Source organism: Heterocephalus glaber, unplaced genomic scaffold, assembly GCF_053883595.1.
Source record: "Heterocephalus glaber isolate CG9 unplaced genomic scaffold, H.glaber_assembly_v1.0 deba00001504, whole genome shotgun sequence".
In the NCBI taxonomy this organism is placed as follows: domain Eukaryota; kingdom Metazoa; phylum Chordata; class Mammalia; order Rodentia; family Bathyergidae; genus Heterocephalus; species Heterocephalus glaber.
The window spans coordinates 37424101-37450674 of NW_028258324.1; the positions used below are offsets into that span (position 1 = coordinate 37424101).

At 39.3% G+C, this 26574-nt stretch overlaps 1 long non-coding RNA gene and 1 pseudogene across 1 annotated transcript; both read right to left on the reverse strand.

Moving 5' to 3' along the window:
* Positions 1-16665: 16665 nt before the first annotated feature.
* On the reverse strand, positions 16666-17476 carry LOC101716071 (obg-like ATPase 1; annotated as a pseudogene).
* A 2983-nt stretch (positions 17477-20459) lies between these two features.
* On the reverse strand, positions 20460-24576 carry LOC147825307 (uncharacterized). Its single transcript, XR_015440761.1, has 3 exons — positions 24261-24576; positions 23670-23794; positions 20460-21365 (listed from the first exon to the last, which is right to left on the reverse strand). It is a non-coding gene; the product is annotated as an uncharacterized LOC147825307 (long non-coding RNA).
* Between the last annotated feature and the right edge of the window lie 1998 nt (positions 24577-26574).

Below are 26574 nucleotides of genomic sequence, written 5' to 3' on the forward strand. Positions count from 1 at the left end.
TTATCAAACTGTATCCTTTGAATATATATAGAACATTGTATGTTAATTATAAAACAAAAATGGACAATATTATGAAAGAAATTGATAATTAAATATACTGAGTAAATTCATGAAGTATGTATTTGTTTTCTCTTCTAGGGGCAATATAAATAACTAGACCCAAGTGTGCTAGAAAAATGGATATGTCTCAAGCTTGCACAAAACAAGTATTCTATCCTTCCTGTGGGTTGTACTAACTAGTTCAAGCAAAGACCCAAGACCCCGTGAGCTCCCTAGACTTTTGTCCCTTGTGTCAGCCATAAGAAAACTGTCCCCCTCCCCCACACTGGTATGATGAATCCTTATATGATCTACAAGTGACCTTCTCTGTTCCTTTATTGGAAAGAATCCTTGAGATTAAAATAACACACAGGAATGATGGGGAAGGAAAACAAATGATATCATTTGACTATTTGGATCCATCTGTGCCTGAACTAAATCTACCTATGTTCAGTCATAAGAACCAATCAGTTCCTCTTTTTTTGTTGTTGTTTTTTGTTTTTTTGGCTTTAGCTAGTATGAGTAAGGTAGAGTGTCTTTGATTTTTGTTTTGTTTTGATTGTTTTGAGACAGAATCTCTCACTGTATAGTCTAGGGTGGTCTGGGACTCACTATGTCACTGGCCTCAAACTCTCAATTCTCCAGCCTCAGCCTCCCAAGTCCTGGGATTATATGTGTGTGCCACCATGCCAGCCTCCTGAGTAGTTTTGACATTTGCAACCAAATGAGCCCTGACCACAAAACAACTCTCAAATCAGTGCAGTAGTAAATATAAATCTTCATTGTCCTTAAATACTACCTATGAGGATAGGAATGTAGCTCAGTGTCTGAACAGTTGTCCAGCATGTGTGAGGCCCTAGGTTCAATCTCCAGTACCATAAAAACATAAAATAATAAAATAAATTACTACCTATATGTATAGCACAATATCAGAAACCAGAACTGTTCAAAGAAAATGGTTAAGCCGTGACTATTGTAATGAAAAATCTACATGCATAACATTGAGCATTATCAGATGCTGGGCCCTGCACTAGGTACTGACTAAAAAATGGGACCCTCAACTCCTACATTTTCCCAATCATCCAGAATTAAGAAGTTATCAATCTTTCTCCAAGTCCTGCAAAATTTAAAGAGAACTGGAAGGCAGATTATCATGAAATCAGTTTTCCTGTTGTTCTTAATCTATCACATTATTCCTGTGATTAGGCCAAGTCTTGTGTTCCTATCTTTTTCATCCTCCCTGAGGTTCTGGCTTCATAACATAGTGTGTAGCTTTGCAGAAGAATTGGGTGTTTCCTATTCTGCCAATTCCCTATCAACTTTCATGCCATGGCTAATACCCTGGTACAGTACTAACCTTTCTGGTACCAACTCCTCTTTGCCTGCCTGCATCTGTACTTACTGCCCATTTTAATCTCACTTGACTTGCCCACCTGCTGTGATGTCCCCATGTGACTAAGTAAACTAGGAATTATTATGGTTAGAATAGAAAACCTAGCTTGTAAGCAAGAGTTAAGAAGAGTTAGAGGTGGAGGAGGTAACGGGTGCACAGGTAATGGAAGAAAAAATAAAAACTAAGATACATCATGTTCTGGTACAAACACCCAATGATAAATGTAAATGTATTTTATACCTAAAATGTACCAATAAATAAATATATATATATTTTTTTTAAAAGAAGAGTTTGACAAATCACAGTTTCTTTTCTACATGTAATTGCCTATGTTAGTTCAGCAGCTCAATGTTACCAGTACCAGGACCTTTGCAGTTCTCTCAGACCCTTCTTGATGACGGCAAGAAAGTGCCCAGCTCTAGACATAATGTCTGTCCACTGATTAGAACAGAAAGTGGGGATAGTTTCAACCATAGCTGTCCCTTCCCCCCTTCTCTTTTTCTTTCCTTCTCTCTTTTTTTTTTTTTTGTGTGTTTATTTTTTGAGACAGGATCTTGCTATGAATTTCAGGTTGGCCTTGAACTCACTATGTAGGCCAAACTCACAGTGATCCTCCTGCTACAACCTCCCAAGTGCTGGGATTACAGGCTTGCAGCACTATGATTAGCTCTGGCTGTCCATTTAATCAGGAAAGAAAAGCTTTTCAAGAAACTCCTTAGTGCTCATCTATGCATGTCTTTCAGCCAGTATTGTGGTGAGGGGGCTCTCATGGGGCCTGAGAGCCCTGCCAAATTTGATTTTTACATATATTATGTAAAGTATTGCTCACATTTCTGGGAAGAAGGCAGAGTGGCAAGCAGCAGAGAAAGAGTGTCTCTGAGATTTGGTGTCCTGACACTGGAATATAGCAACATGAGGAGGAGAAAAAGGAAGGAAGTGGGTTCTCAGGACCCAGGAAGGATCTGGAGTGAGAACTGAAGTCCAGAAGGGAAAGTGAAGAGAAAGACTTCAATGAAAAGGAGGGAGGTAGCAGGCAGCACTTTCTCCCTGAGCCTGGACTCATGACCTGGGAAGGGCAGGTCAAATCTGCAGACACATGATGACTACTGGTGACTCCAGAGGCTTCCAATGAGAAATACACCAGTAGAATAGAGCAGTGGATGCAGTGGACTGCAGTGGCTGGTGAGTTATTCAGGTTCAGATGCTCCACAGAAGAGAACGATTGGCTGGTAGACACCTTGAAGAAGGGCCAACTGAGCTCAGAACTCAGAACATCTACAGGCTGGCTCCATCTAGTGGCTCCTGGTGTCACAGTGAGGATGCTGAGTTCAACTTGGCAGGAGGTTGGGGAGCCAAGTTCAAGCAGGCAGGAGGCCTATGAACTATTGCAGGCTCAACAAACCTGGTTCTAGCCTCATAGCCAGAAACCAGCCTGAACTTCAGTGGAACTAAAGGTGCAGGCTTACTGGGATTATCCATTGTAAAGCCAAGGCTGGCTTGCTGGGATTAATCAACTTGGATCTGGACTCTGTCTGCTCATGCTGTCTACCAGTGACAGCAGAGATATCCCTTGAATTGGGCTTTTCTTTTCTTTCCTTCCTCTTTTTTCCCCCTCATTTCTGGTTTTTATTCTTGTTTTGTTTTGTTTTTCTTGTTTTTTCTTATTTTTATGTGAACAGTTACTAGTTTTGTTGTTGTTGTTGTTATTCTGTTCTTTTTATTTCTTCCTTCTCTCTTTCCCTCATATCTTCTTCACCAGTTTTCCAAAGTATAATCTTCCTTTGTCCTCCAGCCTTGGTTCAAATCTCTTCCTCTTTTTCTATTTCTCTATTTTTCCCCTAACCACTTTTAAATCTTCTCCCCTAAGGGTTAAAAATCACCATATTGAGGAATTATTTATTGTGTACAATTTTCTGATTCATTTTAAATTTTGTTATATAACCAGAAATCTAGTTCATACAGTTAAAGGTGGCAAATTAATAGTTATCACAGTTTGTCATTTTATAGACTGTTTCATGTTATTGTTATTGCTGATTGTGCTACTTTAGCCAAGGTGACATTATTGTGCTAGTCAGTTGTTCTTCCTGGTATACCAAGATTGAGATTGCCTAAGGGCCTTAAAAAAATACTGTAGACAAAGAACCAGGGGCTGGGCCAAGTAGGCAGAAACTTCTCATTCAATATAAATAGAAGAGGTAAAATCGTGCAACAGACTCAAAACCCAAAAGCCAGCTACTCCTGGAAGACATCTTTGCAAAGTAGTAATTTCCTAAGGGTTCTGAATAGTGGCAAAAAAGCTACTCACCATAAGCAATTTACAAGTATAAACCCAGGAATTAAAATAAAAGAAAATGAGAAGACACTTAAACAAGATGCACCACCCCCCAACTCTCAGCTCACCAAAGGCAAACCCAGGGAGCAATGAGGTGGGACAATCCAAAAGCCACCCACCTGGACTCTCTGGAATGGTAACAGTGGAAGTAACAAAGCATATGAACAAGGCTCTAGAAAAAAATCAAAGCAGAAATAATTTCTCTGATAACTACAGAGATGGTGACCATAATGAAAGACATGCTTAATGACTCTAGAGAAGATACAGATTAAAAAAAACTAGAGGAGCTCAGGAAAATGATGGAAACCATGAATCCCCAACATAGGAAAGAAATGGAATTCATGAAACAGATTTTAACAGATACCCAGGAGTTAAAAAATTCCATTGAAAGTAAATGCAGCAGAATAAGCCAATGTGAGGACAGAATCAGATATACAAGACAAAATTGCAGTTAGTGATCACGAAAAGAAAGATTTCTTAAAAATAGCAGGGGACCATGGGAAATCAACCCACCAGCTGCTAGATGATGTAAAGAACAACAAGACTGGGCTGGGGATTTAGCTCAGTGGTTCCACCGCCTGCCTTGAAACCATAAGTACCCAAGTTTGATCACCAGTACCAAGAAAAAAGAATAACAAGACTAATCAGAGTCAATGAAAAAGCAGTATATAGCGCAAATGACATGAAACACCTGTTCACAGAAGTAATGTCACAAAACTTCCCAAACGGGAAAAGAATTTGACATGCAGAAAAGTGAGAGTGAGGCATATAGAACTCGAATTAGCCATGATAAAAAAATTTTCCACCGCCTGCTGTGCAAGCACAAGGACCTGAATTCAATCCCATGTACCAAAAAAAAAAAAAAATTCCCCAAGGCATATAATAGTCAAGATTCCAGAAATTCAACACAAGAACAGAATATTAAAAGCTGTTAGAGAAAAGAAACAAATCACCTATAAAGGAAAGCCCATCAGAATCACAGCAGATATTTCAACACAAACCCTCAAATCAGGGACTGGGGATTTAGCTCAATGTCACCGTGCCTGCCTCATAAGTGCAAGGTCCTGAGTTCAATCCCTGGTATGAAACAAAACAAAATCCCTCGAATCAAGGAGTGAAATATTTCAAGCCCTAAAGGAAAACAACCTCCAATCCAGATTGATGTACCCTACAAAACTATCTTTCAAAATTAATGGAGAAATGAGATACTTCCATGGCAAAGAACACCTGAGGAAATACAAGAACACCAAACCAGCAATCCAGTATTCTGAAGGATAATCTAGAAAGAGATAACAAAGATTACAACTCCATGAACCCAAACACAATGAATCCACCAGGGAAGGTAAGAAATTAAACAGAGGAGGAAAGAAGGGAGCCAACAAAAGGAAAATCACATGACAGGAATAATTCAATACATATCAGTATAACCATCAATATTAATGGTCTCAATTCACCAATCAAAAAAATAGACTGGCAAAATGGATCAAGAACCAAGATCTAGGGGCCAGGGATTTAGCTCAGTGGTTCCAGCGGCTGCCTCACAAGCGCAAGGATCCGAGTTTGATCCCCAGTACCAAAAAAAAAAAAAAAAAAAAAAAAGGAACCAAGATCCAACAATATGCTACATACAAGAAACACACTTAATTCAAAAAGAAATTCATAGACTGAAAGTCAAAGGATGGAAAAAAATACTTTATGTGACAGGAACCTGGAAAAAAGCAGGGGTAACTATTCCACTTGCAGATAAAGTAGATTTCAAGCCAAGACTAATTAAGAAAGACAAAGAAGGTCACTACATCCTTGTAAAGCAAACACTCTAAGAGGAAGAGACAACAATCATAAAAATATATGCACCAAATAGCAGTGCACCTAACTACATAAAATAAATATTAATGAACATGGGCTGGGGATGTAGCTCAGCGGCACAGAGCCTGCCTGGCAAGCACAAGCCTCTGAGTTCAATCCCTGGTACAAATATATATATATATATATATATATATATATATATATATATATATATATAGACATGAAAAATCAAATAAGCACTAATAGAATTGTAATGGGGGACCTCAATACCCCAGTGTCACAAATAGATCAACTAGACAAAAAATCAACAATGAAATATTAGAAATGAAGCAAACATTTGAACAAATGGACTTAATAGATGTCTACAGTGTTCCACCTCACATTAGAATACAGATTCTTCTCAGCTGCACACAAGATGTTCTCCAAAACAGACCACACACTAGCTCATAGAACATGCTTAAGTAAATGCAAAGGATTTGAAATTATCCCATGCATATAATCAGACCATAGTGCAATGAAATTGGAAATCAATGGTAAAAGAAACCACAAGAACTTCATAAACACATGGAAATTGAACAACACTCTCCTAAAAAACAATGGGTCACAGATGAAATTAAAGAAGAAATTAGACAGTTTCTACAATTAAACAATAATGCCAATATGACATATTGGAACTTATGGGATGCAATGAAAGCAGTCCTATGGGGGATATTTATAGTGGTGAATACCCATGTCAGGAACACACAGAGAGCTCAAATAAACAAATGTTGAACCTCAAGCTTCTAGAAAAAGAAGAGCATATCAAGCCCAAAGCTCATATGAGGGAGGGAGGAAATTATAAAGATTAGAACAGAAATTAATGCAATGGAGATTAAGAAAACTATACCAAGAATCAATGAATCAAAGAGTTAGTTCTTTGAAAGATTAAATAAAATTGACAAAGCCTTAGCCAACTTTATCAAAAAAAGACTCAAATCCATGCAATTAGGAATGAAAAGGGTGAAATCACAACAGATCCTGCAGAAATCCAGAAGATCATCAATACCTACTTCAAGAACCTGTGTTCTAGGGGCCAGGGATTTAGCTCAGTGGTTCCATCACCTGCCTCGAAAGCACAAGGTCCTGAGTTTGATCCCTGCCCGGTATCAAAAAAAAAAAAAAAAAAAAGAAAGAAAGAAAGAAAGAAAAAAGAACCTGTATTCTAATAAGATGGAAAATGCAAAAAAAAAGGACAGATTCTTAGATACGTATGTATTGCCAAAACCAGATCAAGAAGATATAAAAATTCTAAATAAACTAATATCAGTCAATGACATTGAAGATGTAATTAAAAACCTACCAATAAAGAAAATCCCAGGGCCAGGGATTTAGCTCAGGGGTTCTGGCACCTGCCTCACAAGTGCAAGGTCCCGAGTTTGATCCCCGGTACCGACAAAAAAAAACAACAACAAGAAAATCCCAGGCTCTGATGGATTCACTGCTGAATTTTACAAGAAATTTAGAGAATATCTAATGCCATTATTTCTCAAACTCTTAAATGAAATTGAAAGGGAAGCGATACTCCCAAATTCATTCTTGGAAGTAAGCATTACCCTGATACCAAAACCAAAGAAGGATCCAACCAAAGAATAGAACTATAGACCAATCTCCCTAATGAACATAGACATTAAAAATCCTCAATAAGATACTGGCAAACAGGATGCAGCAACTAATCAAGGTTATACACCGTGAGCAAATAGGATTCATCCAAGGGACGCAGGGATGGTTCAACATATACAAATCAATAAATATAATATACTCTATTAACAGAGCAAAGGATAAAAACCATGTGATCACCTCAATAGATGCAGAAAAAGACAAGGTCCAATACTCATTTATAATAAAAACTCTACAGAAAATTAGAATAGAAGGTCCCTGTCTAAATTTGATAAAAGCTATCTATGACAAACAGCCAACATCATACTAAATGGACATGGGGCCAGGGATTTAGCTCAGTGGCACCACACCTGCCTGGCAAGCACAAGGTCCTGAATTCGAACTCTGGTACAAAAAAAAAAGGAACAAAACTGAAAGCTTTCACTCTAAAAGCAGGAACAAGACAAGGATAAAGGATAGTTCTGGAACCATTAGCCAAAGCAATTAGACAAGAGAAAGAAATAAAAGGAATAAGGATAGGAAATGAAGAGGTTAAATTATCATTATTATTTTTTTTTTGGTACCAGGGATCGAACTCGGGTCCTTGTGCTTTCGAGGCAAGCATCGGAACCACTGAGCTAAATCCCCAGCCCAAATTATCATTATTTGAAGATGACATAATACTCTACATAGAAAACCCCAAAAATTCCATCTAAAGGCTTCTATATTTAATAACCAAATTCTGTAGTGTAGCTGGATACAAAGTCAACACTCAAAAATCAATAGCCTCACCACCTGCCTCGCAAGCACAAGGTACTGAGTTTGATCCCCAGTACGAAAAAAAAAAAATCAATAGCCTTCCTGTACATGAATAACAAACTCACTGAGAGAGAAATTAGGGAAACAACACAATACACAATAGCATCCCCCAAAAATGAAATACCTAGGAATCAATCTAACAAAGGAAGTAAAAGACCTCTGTATTGAAAACTACAGTACTCTGAAAAAGGAGATTGAAGAGGATATGAGAAAATGGAAAGATATCCCTTGTTCTTGAGTAGGAAGAACCAATATAGTGAAAGTGGCCACACTTCCAAAATCGCTATACAGATTTAATGCAATCCTGATCAAAATTCCAATAGCGTATCTCACAGAATTAGAGAAAACAATCCTAAAATTCATTTGGAACCAGAAGAGACTTAGAATAGCAAAGGGAATTCTGGAAAACAAAAGCAAGGTGGGGGACACATCACAATCCCTGACTTGAAACTATACTACAAAGCTACTATGATAAAAATAGCATGGTACTGGCAAACAACAACAACAAATAAACAAACAAACAAAACATACCTGGGATCAATGGAACAGGTTAGAAGTGTAGAAACAACTCCAGACATACTCAACCACCTTATTTTTGACAAAGGATCCAGACTCCTTCAGTGGAAAAAAGATAGCCTCTTTAATAAATGGTGCTGGAAAAACTGGCTTTCCACTTGCCAAAGTTTAAAACTAGACCCATATCTTTTACCACGCACTAAACTAAAATCAAATTGGATCGAATGTCTAAATAAATATTAAAACAGAAACAATCTGTTGGAAGATACAATAGGTAGAACTCTCGAAGCCATTGGTGTAGGCAAAGACTTTATGAACAAAACCCTGATTGCACAGGAACTATCATAAAGAATCAATAACTGAGATCTCATCTTATTAAAAAGCTTTTGCACAGAAAGAGAAACCACCAACAGAGTGAACAGACAACCCACAGTGTGGAAAAAATTTTTTGCCAACTGTTCCTCAAAGGACTACTATCTAGAATATATAAAGAACTAAAAAAATCAGATCCCCAAATTTATTTTTTATAGCAAAACATTTATTGGTACATTTTAGATATACATAATACTTAAATTTGTACCTGTACATGATACATTCTGCTTCTTTTTTGCCTTTCCCACCTCCCCTCCCTATGTACAAAAGCTTTGTTTCCATTTTTTCCTTCTATTTTCACTTTTTTTCTTGTCCTTTCCCCCTCCCTCCTCCCTTGTTCCCCTTCCCTTTTAAACATTTTCTTCCCATTTCCCAACATCCATTATACATCTTAGTCCTTATTTTCACTTTCAGTTTTTCACACCAGAAAAATAATGTGGTATTTAAACATGTGTGTGTCTATTTTATTTCACTTAAGAGTATGGTCTCAAGGTCCATCCATTTAGCTATAAATATCATAAGCTCATCCTTCTTTATGGCACAGAAGTACTCCACTGTATATTTAAAAAACCTACATCTTTTTCTATTCATCGGTTGATGAGCATTTGGGTTGTTTCCAAGACTTAGCTATTATAAACTGCTGCTATAAACATGGGTGTGCATATATCACTGTGGTATGATGCTATTAATTCTTTTGGGAAGATACCAAAAAGAGGAATAGCTGAATCAAAGGGGACCTCTAGTTTTATTTTTTTGCAAAATCTCCACACTGATTTCCACAGTGATCGCACCAGTCTGCATTCCCACCAACAATGGAGCAGGGTTCCTTTCGCCCCACAGCCCTTCCAGCATTTGTTATTGGTTGATTTCTTGATAGCAGCCATTCTTTCTGGGGTGAGGTGGAATCTCAGCGTTGCTTTAATTTGCATCTCTCGAATGACCAGTGATGCTGAACATTTTTTCCATATATTTATTGTTGTTTCTACTTCTTCATCTGAGAAGATGCCCATTTTTTGATTGAGTCTTTTAATTTAGGAGGTCTGATTTTTTTTGAGTTCTTTATATATTCTAGCTAGTAGTCCTTTGTCTTATGAACAGCTGATAAAAAATTTTCCTCACGCTGTGGGTTGTCTGTTCACTCTGTTGGTGCACATCATAGGCATCTTGCACACCATATGCACACCCATGATTGTAGTGGCTCAATTGTAATAACTAAATCTTAGAAATAGCCCAAATGCCCATCAACTGATGAATAGATAAAGAAGATATGGGGTTTTAAAAAATATACAGTGGAGTACTACTATACCATAAAGAAGGATGAGCTTGTAACATTTATAGCTAAATGGATGGGCTTTGAGACCATACTTTTAAGTGAAATAAATCAGACACATATGTTTAATACCACATTGTTTTTCTGGTATGAGAAACTGAAAGTGAAAATAAGGACTAAGATGTATAATGGATGTTGGGAAATGGGAAGAAAATGTTTAAAAGGGAAGGGGAACAAGGGAGGGGGGAGGAGGAAAGGAAAGAAGGGAGAAGGAAAAAATGGAAACAATGCTTTTGCATATATGGAGGGGAAGAGGAGTTGAAGGGAGCGGGAGAATGGGAAAAAAAGAAGAATCAAGATATATCATGTACAGGTACATATTATCTATGATGAATAATAATCATTTTGTATATCTAAAATGTACCAATAAATGTTTTGTTTTTTTAAAAAAAGGGTAGTTCACAAATGCAATGGAAATAACAATGATCCTTTTTTTTTTTTTTTTTAACTTTTTGAGAAACTGCCAAACTATTTTTTTCTCCATTAAGTTTCTTGGTACATTTTAGGTATGCAATACAGTTACATGCATCATTGGGATCTTGTACCTGTACGTGATGTATCTTGGTTCTTATTTTTTCCCCATTCCCCTGCCCTCCCTTCACTCCCTCCACCCTTCCCTATTTACAAAGACTTTGTTTGCATTTTTTCCTTTTTTCACATCTTTTCTTTTTCCTTCTTTCCTTTCCCCTACCTCTTCTACTTCCCCTACTCCTTTAGACCTTTTCTTCCTATTTCACATTATCAGTTATACATTTTGATCCTTATTTGCACTTTTAGTTTTTCACACCAGAGAAACTATTCAGTATTTACATGTATTGACAATTTTGAACTTTGTTCAAATATTCTAGTCTCTTTTTTTTTGGTACCTGGGATTGAACTCGGGAGCTTGTGCTTACCAGGCAGGTGGCAGAACCACTGAGCTAAATCCCCAGCCCCTATTCTAGTCTTTCTTTGCAGTCAGTCCTGCCCCACGTACCAATGAGCCGAAGTCCACATGTGGGCTGTGGAGTGAAACTACCACCATGAAGTTCTGCAGTCTTCACACCCACACAGCTGCATTCATCACAAGTTTCTGTCAGAAGGTTGTTAAACTCATTACAAAACAGGTTGGTTCAGTTTAACCTCAAACACTGTAAGTCTACTGTACCTATTTGTTTGTATCCATACAGTAAAGTTCAATTTGATTTCTATTTTCATCTTTACTATAAAGCTGTGCTACCTGCTTTCCTTTTTCAAGTGAAAAAACTCTAGATTCATGAAACAATTGAAAACTAAAGTATAAAATAAAAATTATTTTCTAAAAAATATTTTCCAATGAAAAAAGTAATAAAATTTGTTTTATTAAAGATCATTAGTACAAAAATGAAGACAGCAAAAAATGTAAGAATCTCACCTTTTTTTTTTTGGTACTGGGGATCGAACTTCGGACCTTGTGCTTGTGAGGCAGGCCTGGCACCACTGGGCTAAATCCCCAGCCTGAGTCTCACCTTTTAGAAGTGACTACTGTTAACAGTGTGATGTATAGGAGGCTGAGGCAGGAGGATTGATTGAGCCCAGGAATCTGAAGCCAGACTCTTGGATTCATAGAGATCTTATTTCAAAAAAAATAGTGTGCATAGACATTGTCTCTACTTATGAACTTACACAAATATGGGAGAAATTGTACTAAAGTAAAAACTTCTTTGTTTCTCCTAGTCATCAAAGGATAAAATTAGAAAATACTTGCATAGTCTTATCACCAGGGACTTAGTGAAGACAGGGGCTTATTTAAAGAGTTTGAGTCCTTTCCTGCTCTTAAGTTGAAGAGCTTCTGTCTTGCCTGGGTTTCCTATGTATTGCTGACACCTGATGGATTTTGTACATTAGGTTTCAGCACATATCCCTCAGCAATGTGTCATGTACCATATTCTCTTCTTCCACAACTTGTCTTTCTTCCCAGCAGGTACTTCTTCCAAGATGGCATGCAGTAAAGAGGTCAGCTGAGATAACAAACCTCATCTCACCTATGTCTCTTACTCCCACTCTCAATTTCCACCACATACAGACATTATCAAGTGCTTCGCTAAGTTTTCTGAAAGCTTCATGGGTTTAGTTTTAAGTTCCAATGGCCTCATGAGTGAATCTGTTTTACCACATATCATCCCAGAAGCCAGCGTTCAATCCTATCTTCATTTTCCACAAGAAATCTCTTCACCTCAAGCATATTATCTTTCGAGTTTTCACCACAGTTGGAGGGTTGTGTCACACAGGACCCAGAATTCCACCAGCTCCACTGCTTCCCTCTTCTCTCCTCCTTCCCTTCTTAACCCCAAATTCTTTCCCATGGTTATTCAGGAAATATCCTCTTCCTTATAAACCAGTAGTTCTCCTCTTTGAACTGACAGCACCAGTAGCAACCAGATGTGGTTGAAATGCAAACTCCCAGGCCCTCCCTCAGATCTACTGAGTCAGAAACTCTGGAGGCTGGTGGTCAGCAGTCTGTGTTTTAACAAGTCCTGCAGAGGATCTGATGCATGCTGAAGCTTTAAAACTTCTGCACTAACAGGCTTAAACTCTACTCCATGTCTGCCTCTGAAGTAATTTTACTAATAAAGGAGCCCCTCCCACAAAGAGGCAACTTGTCAGCTGCTACTAAGAGAAAAGTCCATATCTCACTACATTCCCTATCCATTTAAACACATTGGCTTCTTGCTCATCTAGCTATTTCCCTCTGATCAGATACATTCCCTTCCTTGATAGGAAACACAGAGGTGAAGCCAGGGCACGACCCCTCCCTTATCACAACATGACTTGCAGAGTTGCTAAACTGCCTTTAGTAACCTGGGGTGGAGGTGGTGGTGGAGTCTAGCCGGTGGGTACCTCATAGGCAGGGGAGTGATGATGGGATAGTTAAGTCTACACACCTAAGAGCATGAAAAGATGATAAGCATGGAATTAACTAGCGAATACCAGACACTCAGATGAAAGGCTGAAAATTTAATATAAATTAAAGGCATTTCCACTACACCAACAAATATTAACTGAAAGGCTTTGAGTTCCCTCAGAGAAGCCGAGGAGACACTGAAACGCAGTGTCCCAAATCCAACTCTTGCCTTGCGTTGGAAGCTCACAGACCAGATCATGCATAAATTCTCCCAAAAGGCCCCCCTGGAAGCAAAGCGGATCTTTGTGAGACCTGAATTTGCCTCCCTCCTCCCACCTCCTGACTTCTCTCTTCCTGAAGTCCTGATTACTTTGGTCACCAACCTCTCTGGTCATGTCTCCTCTTAGGCCCTCTCAACCCCTTGTGACTCTGATTTTCCTTTCCCTGAACTAATCTTCTACCAATTTCACTCCCTCCTAAACTGCTTCAACCATGACCTTCTGAACTTGTATTTCCGGGAAACCAACCCCCCCAACCACGTTTTCACTAAGTTTCCTCAACTTTCAGAAAGCTGGCTTTGCCCAAAGGAACTATGTTGCCTGCTGCCCTTTCCCAAAATGCTGCTCTTTCTCCCACAGTCAGGTGCCTGAATCACCCATTCTCAGCTGCCGTAGATACAGAGAGGCCAAGTTTTGTGCTTGCTTTTTTATTCCTAACACCAGCAAACCCTCAGCCTCCAAAGTTTCCCCAGTGATGGGTGACTTACATGCACTCTTGCTCTTGCCTTCGAGATCCTAATCAGAGCACCTCTTCTGCAAGCCATGAGAGGCTGGCCCAGTGTCACTCAGCTGCTCTGCTGGGCCCAGCCAGACAGTGCTTTTGGGTACTGCATAGAAGTAAGGCCTTGCAAGGCCTTGTGTTTGATCCCCAGCACTACACACACACACACACACACACACACACACACACACACACACAAGTGCACACATAGAAAAGAAAAGAAAGGAAAAAGGAAAGGAAAGGACAGGAAAGGAAAAAAGAGAGGACACTTTCTCTAAACCTCTATCCTCCAGACCCCCCAAATCTCACCAAGGTCTCTCATCAGCTTCCAGTTAAACCCCCTGGGGTCTCTGTTTCCTTCATCTTTCTCCATGTCTTCCATACACTCAGGCAACAAGGTTTTTTTCCTCTTGCAGCCAAAAAAGTTAACACCATTCATGCATATGAAGAGTATGAATGAAACCAGAGATTAGAGGTTATTTACATCCGCACACCACAGGCTTCTACAGCCCTTCACACCCCGAACCACCTCTATCTTCTGAAAAAGTTCTTCCAGGACACTACCTTTGATCTTCCTCCTTCCTCTCTGTTCACATCTTTTCTTTTTTAAATTCCTTTTATGAAAAATGAGGGTTAGCGCAGTGGTAGAGTGTGTGGTTAGTATGTCCAAGGCCCTGAGTTCATTCCCTATCAAAGCTGTATCTATATTTCCCACACAAGCCACCTTTTCACTAAGTTTCTTCTACAGTCTCTTTCTCTCTGTCTCTGTCTCTGTCTAAGTCTGTCTCTCTCTGGACAACAGACATTATATTCTCCAGTCTGGCCATGAACTCCTGGGCTCAAGAATCCTCCTGCCTCTGCCTCCCAAGTAACATGACTACAAATGTGCACATTGATGACTGGCCTGGAACTCCTTTTCTATGTGCCCACCCTTCATACTGATGTTTCTCTCCTGAGAGCATACATTTCTCTTGGCCACTTTACTGTCTGACCTTAGACATTTATTTACTAGATATGCTAAGAAGTCTCAATTCATATCTGTAGCCCAGACTTCTTTTTCTGCTCCTCCTAACCTGCTCACTAAACTTCACTTCGTAGATCTCTTCCAGAAACCTAATCATTACTGTGTATTAACTCAGTCTTTCCCCACAAACTAGCTCTTTGCTTATGTTCCCATCCCAATGAATAGCATCATCATCCTTCCAGGTGCCAAGATTTAGGGTCTCTTACTTCTGTTTTCCCTTCAGAATTACAAAGTCCAGAATCAGGTCCCAATCTCTAGGTTCAGATCAATATGATTCCCACATGGATTTCCTTCCTAACCAGTTTCTGCACCTTGAGTTTTGCAATCTTCCAAAGCAGTGTCTTCTCATGACAGCACACAGAAAATGACAACTTGTGTGCAGCAACTGGGATAATCAAATGAGGCTGCTGTAGGTTGGAGTATACCATATTCTGCCTGCCCCCCCAGAGGCTATCTTGGCTCAACACCACACTAGTAAACTCTAACCTAGTTTCTTCACCCTTCTGGCATCAGAGTAGACTGACCCTTTCTTCCCTCCTTCCTTCCCTCCCTCCCTTCCTTTCTTCCTTCCTGCTCCTCCTCCTCCTCTTGTTCCCTAGGGACCAAACCCAGATCCTTGAGCATTCTAGGCAAGTGCTCTACTCCTGAGCCATATCCTCAGTCTCCACAGTGATCTTCCTAAGGCACCAAATTTACCAGATCTCTGTCCAACTCAGTATCGCTCTGTGGCTCCCTACCAGCTTGCACAACTCTGACCCCTACATGCCCCTCTGGCGTCCACATTCTCTTGCCTTTTCATTATGTGTTGTTCCCCATGTTCCAGTCACACCAAAGTGACTTGCCATAATTACCTGCAGAGGCCTGTGAGCTCTCACCTGTAGACTTCCTCACCCCTCCCACAGCATCTGGTAACTATCCTGTCTGCATTCACCACTGCCTTAACATGCAAGTTCACCAAGGACAAGGACTGTGCTCTGACTGTGCCTGGAATACTGAGTACCCAAATATTTTTTTTTGAAGAATGAGTGAATGAATAAGCCAGCTTTTTTGTTTGTTTGTTTGTTTTGGTACCGGGGATCAAACTCGGGTCCTTGGGCTTGCGGGGCAGGCGTCGGCACCACTGAGCTAAATCCCCGGCCCTAAGCCAGCTGTTTTGATAGGGCTCTCACTCAGAGAGAACAAACTTGGAACCTTGTTCTTTCAATAAGCTGCTAAACCACTCAGGATACCTCTGTTTTTTCTTACCTACCAAATGAGAGGAACCATCTCCAAATTCCCTTCCAGTCTTAAGGACCTGTACTCTGACACTGTTCTACAACACCATACAATTCCTTTTTTTTTTTGGTTTTGTCGAATGTTTTACTGAGTGTAGACATCTGGAGTACTGTAAAACATGAATTATCTGTAGACTCAAAAAGGAGCAGGCCACATTGTCCTCACTGTCAAATGTGTCAGGCTTGGCATACATGATAGAGATTAATGAAGTATCTTGAGAGTAATATGGTTCTTGAAAAGCTTCTACAATTTGAAGTAGGGTCTTAATCACAGGAAAAGCAAAGTTGTTCACATATAGTAGCTTACATTTCACTGAAAGTACATAGTAGTTTATAATTTTCAAACAAATAAAAATAATTGTTTTGTAGAAGATTTCCATTACCCCAACTTTATTTGTTCCTTCAGTTTTCAGAAATTTTAATTTAAAAAACCATACGCCTTTTGGAAGTTGTATGTTTATCTGAGTAATGTCTAAAATTTTTTATTTCTTTGTTGGTTGCTGAGGCGTATTAAATTTGAAGAAGATGGTATCTCCATTTTCAACAGTATAATTTCTGCCTTGTTGTCTGTATTTTCCAACTGGCTTGACTGCATTTTCAGAAACTTCCTCTTTAAAATCTTCATATTTCCTTAGATCAGCAATAATGAATCTCTTTTCAAAATCTGTGTGAATCTCTCCTGCAGCCTGAGGAGGCTTCGTCCCTTTCCTGATGGTCCATGTATGTACTTCATCTGGGCCTGCAGTGAAAAAGTATTCTAGGTGGAGTGCTGCGAACCTAGCCTTAATGATCTTTGGCAAAGCACTTTGTGTCATGTTCGCTTCCAGATACTCTGTCTCTCCTCAGCACTCAATTCTTGAAACTTGAGTTTCAAGGCCCCACTAAAAGGAATGACCAAGGCACCTGGGTCATACTTGTCCGCCCACTCCTTAATTTTTATCAACCACTTGTTTTTCTTTCTAATGTAGTCTTTTTCAGAAAGATTAACCAAGTAGACCATTGGTTTCGACATCAAAAATAAGTGCTTAGGGCCAGGGATTTAGCTCAGTGGTTTCGCTGCCTGCTGCTCAAGCGCAAGGACCCGAGTTCGATCCCCCGAACCACCCCCCCCAATAAGTGCTTATTCAACACTTCAATCTCTTTATCATTCCAATCATGATAGAAGCAAACAGGTTTCTTTTGATTTATAGCCCAGGATTTGACCTTGCACATTATGTCCTGTTCAGGTTTTAGTTTTTTATCTCCTCCTCTCACAGCCACCTTTTCTAGTTTATCTATAGTGGGCCTGATCATTTCCTCATCTTTAAGCTGAAGCTCTTCATGAATTATTTCTATATCTCGAATGGGATCTACACTTCCTTCAGCATGGGTGATATTATCATCTTCAAAAGCACGTGTTAGATGAAAGATCCCATCACAGGCACTAAGATGAGATAAAAAGGCATTTCCCAAGCCCTGCCCATTGTGAGCTCCTTTCACAAGGCCAGCAACATCCACTACATTTAGAAAGGCAGGAATTTTGCTTGCTGGTTTGTGATACTGACAAAGGAAGTCAAATCTTTCATCTGGCACAGGAACTCTGCTCTCATTAAGATCAATAGTGCAGAATGGAAAGTTTTCTGCTGATGTCTGACTATTCATTAATACTTTAAAGAAGGTAGATTTCCCAACATTTGGGAATCCAACAATACCAATTTTCAGTGAGGATTCAAATCTTCCAATGATTGGGGGTGGTTTAATTCCATCACCTCCCTTTTTGGGGGGTATCCTGTTCCTGAAGGACACTGACACGGAGTCCCAGGCAGCAGGAGACAAGTCCTGCCCACCATACAATTCTTTATCTTTACAAATAAATGAACTTTAAATGTGTAAAGTTACACATGTCTATTGTTACACATGTTTGCATTGGCAAAAATAGGAAAGAAACTAAATGTAAATCCTATTTATTGCAGTTCTGTGATCAAACCCATGGCCTTGGGCATGCAAGGCAAGCACTTTAGCACTGAACTACACCCCTAGCCCTATATAATACTTTTTTGGGGGGGTACCAGGTATCGAACTCAGGACCTAGTGCTTGCGAGGCAGGCTGCAGAACCACTGAGCTAAATTCCCGGCTCCCCATATAATACTTTTTTAAAAATTCTACATTTGGAGAAGGGAGCAAATTTATAATTCCTCCACTCTCCTGAATTTGACACGAGAGGGTAAGACATGTGACTGTGGAAAAGGGAGACTTTCTGAGTCCCTGAGCCTCATCTCTTCCTGGTTTCATTCATTCCTCTTCCCTCTTCCCTTCCACTCATTTGATTCCATAAAAGAACAGATACATTGCTTGTTTTAAGGTCTGAGGGAAGGAGGGGGAGAGGTAGATAACACAAGGTCTGAGAGAGCCAGGGTCTTAATCAGTTCTTTCAAGGATCTGCCCAGACACAGTCACCACACAAAAAGCTTTAGTCATCATGAGGAAAATGGGCTCCATTAATGGTACACTTTATATTGCATAGTGACTCTACATGAAAATGATGCTAATAAATGATCTAACTCAAAAAGAATATCAATCTTCCCATGGAAAAGAACCTCAGAAGCCTTTATCCTGAAGTTCTTTCATCCTGAAGTTCAGTTGCCTATTTAAGACTCAAACCAAGCCTCAATCTAAAGTGATTGGTTCTACTAGGGTTCTTGCTAGGTAGAAATTTTATAGTTCAAAGACCTTGCTAATAGTAACTTTGAACCTAACAATGTTAGCCATCAAATGCTGACCCAGTGAGCTGATATATCTATCCATTGTGGCAAAGCAAAGTTTGTGCTATAGTACTTTTTCTTTTTTCTTTTTATTTTTTTGTATTGGGGATTGAACTCAGCACCTTGCACTTGTGAGGCAGACATGGCACCACTGAGCTAAATCCCCAGCCCGGTACTTTTTCATTTGTACATTTGTTCTTAAGTTTGAAGTACACACACACACACACACACACACACACTTAGTCCCTGTTGTGAAAATTAAAATGAGTTTCTGTGTCAGCAACTTATCATTTTTCAATGTGTGCCCTTAGAGATAGAAGGACCTCTCTTCCAGCTTTGCAGGGAGGGATGTCAGGATTTTCTCAAGAGATGAACCTCTGCAAGTACTGCCTCCTGAGCATGGCTGCCTGCAGAAGGATGGACTCTGAGCTCTACTTTCCAGAAATTGGGGTCATCAGCCCTCTGGGTTTTAAAAGCTGAAAAGAGGGCCGGGGATTTAGCTCAGCGGTGCCACTGCCTGCCTCACAAGTGTAAGGTCCCGAGTTCGATCCCTGATACCAGAAAAAAAAAAAAAAAGAAAGAAAGAAATCTATTTTTTAGCTTTGCACAGTGGCAGTATCATAGCCAATAAGGTTTATCCAAGGGGCAATTATTGCTAATTAAAAGCTGAACAATCCAAGAGGAAACAGAGACAGTGAATTGGTCCGGTAGGAGTGACTCCCAGAACTGGGCATGACAAGGAACTCCCAAACCAGGGAGTGACCTGTTGAGCATGCACAGGCATGAGGACCCTGTGATGGGGCCTTCTTTAGCTAAACCTAGCACTGAGGGAGGAAGTATCCTGTCTCAAAGAATCATTTCAATCTTGGGCCCTATCTGGGTTTGTGGGGTATCGTCACTTGGTAGATCATAGTAACTGTCCAAAATAATAGAGGACCAACCTTGAAAAATGACACCAAATGCTAGCCAGACACTAAAGCAGCCATGGCCCTCTGGACTGATTAGATGCAAGTGTTTTCCTAGGTTAGAGTGCCAGTTGGCTGACCACATCCTTTCTTTTTAACTGGCCAGAAGGTTTGAACTTGAGATTTTCTCGCCTCAGTCTCCCTGAGTACTGGGATTACAATTGTGCAACACCACACCAGTTACCGCATCCTTTTCAAACAGTACAGGATCTAAGGGTTTTGGGAAATTGGGAGGGGGAAAGACTTTGCACTTTAAACATACTTAGTTTATAGGAAAGACCCATCTTAAAGTATTTGGAGTCTTTTAATGTCTTGAGTACTTCTTGTAGTTACATAGCAAACTACCAATAGGGGAACAATCAAAATTCTCTAATAATCTCTGGTGTAGCATTAGAGGTGAAGGTGACCTTGGAGATGAGGCAATCTGGAATTGCTTTTTTTAAAGTCTCTGTGCTGCAATAGCAAGTTTACTTTTTGCATTTATTTACCTTTTATTTTTAAAATAACTTTATTATCAAACACATGAACATAAGAAAATTAAAACCATTCAAAGAACAATGCAAGGGGGAAAAAAACTACAATGATATTCAAATACAGTAGAACTCAACCAAAACGAAACTGAAAAGCACTACAACATTTTTCCATATAACTTAAGAAAAATATCTCAAGCACCAACAAGACACCAGAGGATGTGATTTGTTTCAGAAAGATCCCCAAAACCATCATTGAACAAATAGTGGTCTGGAAGAAAACTCCAGTTAGTTAGCAGGCTCCACATAAGGCAAGCTTCTCCCTAATTTAAATTTCAATACAGTCATATGACACATGATGGAAACACAATCCGAGAAATATGTTATTAGGCCATTTCATCCATGTGTATCCTTATTTACACTTTCAATTTCTCACACCAGAGAAACTATTCAGTATTTACACATGTGCATCCTATTTATTTCACTTAAGAATATGGCCTCAGTATGCATCCATTTAGCTATAAATGTCTCTAGTTTCTCGTTCTTTATGGCTGAGTAGTACTCCATTTTATAAAAAAACCACATCTTCTTTATCCAGTTTCCAGTTAATAGGCATTTGGGCTGCTTCCAACTTTTCGCTATTACAAACTGTGCCACTATAAACATGGGTGCACATATATTGCTGTGGTATTATTCTTTTAATTCTTTTGGGAAGATACCCAGCAGGGGGATAGCTGGGTCGAATGGAACCTCTAAGCCTAGTTCTTTGAGGTATCTCCATACTGATTTCCACAGTGGTTGCACCAGTCTGCACTCCCACCAACAGTGGAGAAGGGTTCCGTTCTCCCCACGAAGGCGCCAGCATTTGTTATTGGATGATTTCTTAATAGCAGCCATTCTTTCTGGGGTGAGGTGGAATCTGTGTTCTTTTCATCTGCATCTCTCCAATGACCAGTGATGCTGAACATTTTTTCATATATTTATTTGCTGCTTTTACTTCTTTGTCTGAAAAATATTAAGACAGAAACACTAAATTTGCTGGAAGATAAGTTAGGTAGAACTCTTGAAGACATTGGTATAGGTAAAGACTTATGAACAAAACCTCAGTGACACAGGAACTTGCACAAAGAATCAAAAACTGGGATATTATCTTATTTAAAAGCTTCTGCACTGCAAGAAAAACCACCAACAGAGCTAAGAGACAACCTACAATGTGGGAAAAAATTTTCAGCACCTGTACCTTAGACAAAGGACGACTATCTAGAATATATAAAGAACTGAAAAAAACCAGACCCCCCAAATTCAAAGACCCAATTCAAAAATGGGCATCTGAAATGAACTTTTTGCATTTTATCACAGGTATCTGTTTAAAAATGAGACAAGAATTCTAAAGGGAGACCTTGCAGCCCCATGGGAGAGGAGAGCGGTCCAACCTTACCCTCACTGCTGACACCAGCTACCTCCTGCATCCTGTGGAACAGAGTAACAGAGATAACAAACAAAAAAACTGACCTAATTGAGGGTGAGACCAACACCCAAGAGGAGAGTTTCACTCCAGGACTGAAGGAAGCGTTGTTCTACTGCAGGGTCTGTGTGAGAGACAGCCTTCGGAGATAGGCTTGAGGAGGGTGAGGGCTAGACATAGATCATCTGAGATCAACTGAGAAGCTCAAGCTCAGGCCAGGAAGGTCATGGGGTCTGCATTCTGTGCTGAGGCTAGATTTGGAAGGTGTAAACTTTAGAGGGGTAGATCTGAAGGAGATGGAATTTAATCCAGTGGTCTGCTTGAGCTTTTGCACTACTGTCTATATCCAGCAGAAACTAGTGGTCTAGTCTACAGCCATACCACCCTGAATGCACCCGATCTTGTCTGATCTCGGAAGCTAAGCAGGGTCAGGCCTGGTTAGTACTTGGATGGGAGAAACTAGTGGTCTGATTTACTATAGGTCACTACCTGGGTTGCCTAACTGTCCACACTAAAATCATAAACCTTTTTGCCCTGTTTAAGGGTGGTTCGTGAGTAGTGTTTAGGGTTTGTCAGTTTATATTTGACCTCATTGTTGTTGCTGACTTTATTATTATAGCCAAGGGGATACAGTTGGTGCTGTTAACTGGTTTTCTCTATATTTTCTTTATATGCTGATATCTGGATTGTCTGGGGGGTCATACCAAAACACTGTGACTCATTCCTGAAGAAGCAGGCACTGGGGCAAAGAAGCTACAAACCCCAGCATAGAAAACAAACAAAAAATAGAAACGTGAGAAAACAAGGTAACAAAATGCCTCCAAAAACTCCCAACTCCCCCAGAGTCAATGCAAGGGGCATCTAAGGGGGGAAAAATCATAAGCCACACAGCAGAAATTTCTGAAAGAGTGTCAGTGGAAGCAACAAAATAGTTCAAGAAGGTGTATGGTGAACTCAAAGAAGATATAACTAAACGGATAATGACACAAATGAAACAAATGATCAGTGAGTCTAGAGAAGATGCTAGTAAAAATCTAGTTGGGGCCGGGGATTTAGCTCAGTGGTTTCTCTGCCTGCTGCGCAAGCGCAAGGACCTGAGTTCGATCCCCGGTACCAAAAAAAAAAAATCTAGTGGAGCTAAAGAAAGATGCAAAACATGAATGTCCAGCATAGAAAAGAATGAGAGTCCATTAAAAAGTTACAAATAGAAATCCAGGAGATTAAAAATATGATTGAAAATATGGGCAGCAGAAGCAATCAGTGTGAAGATAGAGTATCAGATCTAGAAGTCAGGGCTGTGGTTAGCAATCAGTTAATGAAAGACACCTTAAAAACAATAAGAGAACATGAAAAATCTATCAAACAGCTGCTAGATGACTCAAAGACTAATATAAGAGTAATTGGAATTCATGAAAAATCAGAAGACAGTACAAAAGGCATTAAAAAACTATTTACAGAAGCAATAGCAGAAAACTTTCCAGACACGGGAAAAGAAGTAAACATACAGATAAGTGAGGCATGTAGAATATTGAATATCAATGATCAGAAAAAATCCACTCCATGCCACATAATAATTAAAATACCAGAAAGAAAAAAAAGAAGAGACAAAAATAAGAATAAATAAACAAATAAAATACCAAGAATCCAACACAAGAACAGAATCTTAAAAACTGCTAGAGAAAAGCAATGAATGACCTATAAAGGAAAACCTATCAAAATTACAACAGACTTCAACCCTGGTACCAAAAAAATAGAATGAATGCATCAGGCAGGGCTAGCAATTAAGTAGAAGGGAAAGAAAGCAAAATAGTAACAATAATACAATGACAGAAATAAGTCAATACCTATCAATTATAACTATCAACGTGAATGAACTCAATTCACCAATCAAAAGATTAGCAGAGGGCCGAGGATTTAGCTCAATGGTTCTGGCACCTGCTTTGCAAGTACAACTTCCCAAGTTTGATCCCTGGTAAGAAAAAAAAAAAAAAAAAAGATTAGCAGAATGGATCAAGACACAAAATCAACAGTATGCTATATACAAGAAACACATCTAACACAAAATGATATTCATATACTAAAAATCAAAGGATAGAAAACAATATCCATAAAACAGGAGCCCCCTCAAAAGTAGGAGTAGCTATCTTGGTCTCAAAGTGGACTTTAAAGCTAAAGCCAATCAAAAGAGATAAAGAAGGACATTACATATTGATTATAGAATTATTCAACAGGGAGAGATAACAATTATAAACATGTGTGCCAAACCATAGTGCATCCAACTTCAAAAAACAAACACTAATGGATATAAAAGATCAGACAAACATCAATACAATTATAGTGGAGGACCTCAAAACCCCACTATCACAAATATATCAACTAAACAAAAAATTAACAATTATTAGAGTTGAGCCAAACCTTTGAACAAATGAACTTACCACACTCATGATGGGGCCATAATACATATTTCTCACTGCTGGGTGGCTCTGATTTGAATGTGTTATGTTCTTGCTGGCTTGAACTACCAATCAGGTGGCATGGGACATCCCATTGGGTGGTACAAGCTGTCTGATGGGACAGTCATGCATGTACTACCAGTGTTTCGAGTTGGCAGAAACGTGTTAACAGGTATCTACAGAGTGCTCCACCCAACCACAGAATACACATTCTTTTTTCGAGCACATGGTACTTTCTCCAAAGTAGATCACTGGGTAGCTAGTACAGCATGCCTAAGTAAATTCAAAAGAATCAAAAATTTACAATGCATATTATCAGCTCACATGCAGTGAAACTAGAAATCAATAGGAAAGGAAACCACGGAAACTATGAAAATGTAGTTTGTCATTGATAAACCAATGGGTCACAGAAGAAATTAAGGAAGAAATAACAGTTCCTAGAATTAAATGATAATGCCAGCACAACATACCAGAATTTATGGGACACAAAGCAGTCTTAATATTGTAGATAGGTAAGTTACTTACATATCTTGTAGGCAGTTAGAGAGGGCCTCCCTTAAGGTGCCAGCTCCCAAGGCCCCAGTCCTCAAGGTGCCAGCCCTCCAGGAGCCAACACAGCAAGGAGCCAACATGGAGAACAATTGAGCTACATTCACTGGTTAGCACTATAAAAAGAGGAGGCACTACTTCCCCTGGGGATAGATAGCAGTGATTGATATTCTAAATGGAAAATTCCTTATATGTGACTTGTTTTTCCATTTGATCCCCATTTAATCAATATTACCTGGGTGACTGTACTTATAATTTTATTGGTTGGTCATGGTTTTGTCCCACCTCATGCCCACCTTGTAAATTTCCATTGGGTCTTATAGTTTTGTCCCACTTCTTACCCGCCTCACTACATGGCTTTGCTGTATAAAATATCTTTGAAAAGTGGGGTGGGCATGTAACCCATTTTCCAGTCCCCCTTCTGTCTCTCTTAGACAGAAGTTTTCTTTCTCTCAATAAATTTTCCTACTCCCTTTTTTTTTTTTTTTTGCAGGGGGTGGGGTGGTGGTGGTACCGGAGATCGAACTCAAGTCCTTGCGCTTGTGTAGCAGGTGGCAAAACCACTGAGCTAAATCCCTGGCCAATTTTCCTACTCTTAACCTCCATTGTTCCTAGAATTCATTCTTCAATTTTAGAGAACATGAACTCACACTTCAGATATCTAGCAGGTTTGGGAGATACATGTCTTCCCCCCTATCATTATGAGGGAAGTTTATAGCTGTAAATGCCAACATCAGAAAAACAGAACAAGCCCAAATAAATGACCTAATGATGCACCTCAAGTTCCCAGAAAAACAGGAACAATTCCAGTCCAGAGCTAGTATAAGGAAGGAAATTATAAAAACCAGAGCAGAAATCAATGAAATGGAGACTGAAAAAAAATACAGAAAGTCCATGTATCAAAGATCTGGTTATTTGAAAGAAACAAAAACAGACAAACTTTGGTCAATCTTACCAAAGAAAGGAGAGAAAAGACACAAATCAATGCAATGAGAAATTTTAAAAGGTGAATCACAACAAACACTGCCAAAATCCAGAATATTATTAGCAACTAACCAAAGCCTGTCGTCCTAGCTATGCGGGAGGCCAAGGCACAAGATCACTGAAGCCCAGAAGTTTGAGACCACTGTGGGCAATGTACTGAGACCTTGGCTTAAAAAAAAGGTAGCCTGAAGGTCAAAGGCTGACTCTTACTATATTACTACATTCTGTAACAGAACAAAATTTTAAGTTGGAATTCAGCTTCCCAGGTTATTACAATGATATATTGATTAAGGCAGGAAAATAGAGCACATCTTTTTTAAAAATTTGGATTATCTTGTAACATTAAAATATTTAGATATAAATAATGTGTAATTATGCTCCATGGCTGACAAATGTTCTGGGCAGGACTGACCTGAAAGAAAGGGGAAAGAAAGACTGATATGAAAGGAGAGCGGATCATGAAAAAGAAATGTTAAAAAGCAAGCCATGCAAGTGGTAAAAGTGGATCTCTTACAATGCTTGAGAAGATGGACAGTAGATGGATTCTTTTTTTCAATTAATAAGAAAAGAAAAGCTCTTACCTGTACTTGTGTATGTATGACTTATGGTGATTTTGTGGGCTGCCTGCTTTCCTTTTTACAAATTCCTTTGCTGCTTAAATCAGAGTACAGGTGTATCTTGAAGACATTGTAGGCTGGGTTTCAGACCACTGCAATAAAGCATATATTGCTATAACTGAGTCAAAGTTTGAGTGCATATACTT